The sequence below is a fragment of the Sinocyclocheilus grahami genome, unplaced genomic scaffold, assembly GCF_001515645.1.
Source record: "Sinocyclocheilus grahami isolate Dianchi unplaced genomic scaffold, SAMN03320097.WGS_v1.1 scaffold277.1, whole genome shotgun sequence".
Classification (NCBI taxonomy): Eukaryota; Metazoa; Chordata; class Actinopteri; order Cypriniformes; family Cyprinidae; genus Sinocyclocheilus; species Sinocyclocheilus grahami.
The window spans coordinates 1,119,034-1,121,899 of record NW_015505456.1 but is presented as its reverse complement, the minus strand read 5'-3'; positions in this window follow the sequence as shown (position 1 = coordinate 1,121,899).

Below are 2,866 nucleotides of genomic sequence, written 5' to 3'. Positions count from 1 at the left end.
TGTCTTCATCTTAGAATCTAACCGAACCACCGACTCTGGGCAGGTCCCTGGTGTGAGGCCTTTTTAAGGTCTCGGAAGATTCCCGCCTCTCAAGATGGCTTGTCCAATGGGAAGGACGGTAATCCCAAGTGGGAGTTTGGAAATACTGGGGAGTTTTATGACTCTTTGTGTGGAAGCATGGTAATTTGCATATGGAACTTAAATCGAAATTACTAAAGATTCTCAGGACACTAATATATTGCCTATGTACCAACATATAATATACACTCTCGTTTAGATCATCAGAAGACTAATTCATAGATACTAAACATGGTAGGGTTACATATATGTAAGATGACAGGAATGAGTGTTTCCATCACAAGCCTGCATAAAACAGTATAAAATCTCAAAGACAACATACACGATGGCCTGAAGGGTATGTGTGTTCATTCAAAGAAAGGTTTTCCTATGGATTAATTAGAGAAAGTCCATTTCTACTGTGGATTGTGTCTCTTCCTATAAAAAGGTAGTGATTTTCTCTACTCACATTCCTGTGGGTCATAAAACCAGTGATATCAGCATTAGTTTCCATGGGAACCAGGGGGGGCCTGGTGTCGTTGCAGACATCCTAGGGTGTTACGCATTTTGGGGGAAAGGTCCATAGGTCCTCATATGGCTTGTTAACTGAGGGGTGTTAGAGAATATTTGTTAAATATAGATAACAAAATATATATTGTGTGTTTGATTGGTCCAGACGCTACAAGGCCGTCTGTGAAATCTCTGCCTGTCCTGTCACGGCTATGGAGGCCGCCTGTGAACTCTCAGTCTATCCTGTCACGACCAAGGAGGTCGTCTTTGAACTCTCTGCCTGTCCTGTCACGGCTATGGAGGCCTTCTGTGAATTCTCTGCCTGTCCTGTCGCGGCTATGGAGGCCATCTGTGAACTCTCTGCCTGTCCTGTCACAGCTATAGAGGCCGTCTGTGAACCCTCAACCTGTCCTGTAGCGACTATGGAGGCTGTCTGTGATCTCCCTGCCTGTCCTGTCACAGCTATGGAGGCCGTCTGTGATCTCTCTGCCTGTCCTGTCACGGCTGTGGAGGCCGTTTACGAACTATTGTCCTGTCTCAACCCAGCCGAAGAAGTTGTTTCTGATCTCTCAGCCTTGTCTGTCACACCCGAGGATGCAGTCTTTGAACTTCCTGACTGTTCTGCTGTGGCTACAAGGGCCGTTCAGGAACTCTCATCCCTGCCTGTCACTGCCATGGAGACCTTAAATTAACTTTCTGTATGCCCTGTTAACCCTGTCATTGCCAAAGAGACCACTAGTGAACAGTCTGTCTATCCAGTTTCAGTCAATGAGTTTGAATCTGAGCTATCTGTTTGTCCAGTTCCAATCAAGGAACCTGTTATCTGCCCCATTAGTCCAGTCATGAGCCCAGAAAATATAAATGCACTCCATGTCTGTCCCGTTAACCCTGTCATTGCCATTGAGACCATTCATGAACGGTCTGCTTGTTCTGTTTCCCCAAATTTGTATGTTGAACTGTCTGCCTTGCAAGTTTCAGTCAGTGGGCCTGTTTATGAACTGTCTTCCTGTCCAGTTTCAGTCTATAAGCCAGATTTGGAACTGTCTGGCTGTCCAATTTCCGTCAGTGAGTCTGATTTTGAACTACCTGCCAGTCAAGTTTCCCTAAATGAGTCTGATTTGAGTCTGCCTATCTTGCCAGTTTCTGTCACTGAACTGTCTGCTTCAGCCACTGTCAATGCCCTTGATTTTGAGATATCTGCCAGTCCTCTTCCAGCCAATGCATTTAATACTGAACTGTCTGTCTATCCAGTCACCAACACTGAACTTTTAGCCCTATCAGTTATTCCCAAGGTCCACTGTATTTCCTGTTCCAACACTGGGGGCCGTTCTGTCTGGCTCTGGTGGTCTTCCGCTCCGCTGTGGGGTTCTTCGGACTTGTTTGCTCTGCCCTGGTGTTCCTCAGCGCCGTCCTGACTTTCTATTCTGCCGGCTCCGCCCTGGCGCCAGTTTCCTGTCTGAGTTTTATTTAGTTCCTAGTTCCTTGCTCTAGTCCAGTTCAGTCGCATCTAGTTTTGCCTCATTGTCTGCGTCTTGGATATCTTGTCTGTCTTTGGATTACTCTCTTGCCTTGCCCCTCTGGATTACATTTGCCGTCATTTGACCCAAGCCTGTATATGGATTACTCTTTCGTCTTGCCCTCAATATACCTGTTTGCCATTGTCTGACCCTTGCCTGTTCCTGACCACGTCTGCTAATAAAAGCTTGCATATGGATCCGCACGCCTCTCGTCACGTTCGCCCCGTTACAATACCATTCAAAAGCTTGAAGTCAGTTTATTTATTTATTATTTTTTGTGAAAGAAATTAATACTTTTATTTAGCAAGGATGCTTTACAGTTTTTCTGAATTGCTAAAACACTAAACCTCAATCTCTGAACCAAATTTTCACTAGTTTAAACCAATTTGTCGAATAAAGCACTCTTTCTGCTAAACCTTAAACACGTTCAGGCAGTTAGGCTCTATTTGCAAATCTCATGCACTCTTTTTGCAAAACTCTAAACACATTCTCATTCACTTAAACACTTATCACACTTTGATGCATTTGTGCTTGTGTTGTTAAACACAAGCGGCAAAAGTTAAACACAATTAAAGCACAGTTGTCATCGTTTACACACAATGTTTCAAAATTGTTCACACTTGTTTCTAATGATGTGATCAAACCAACTGTACAAAATATGAGCCAGTTCAGAGTGCACAAGTGGCACAGGTGACTGAATCATGATACAAACATACGAATAGATGGAAACAATCTGAGAAGGAGAGGAGGAAGAGTACATGTAAGAAGTGGAGGATGAGGAG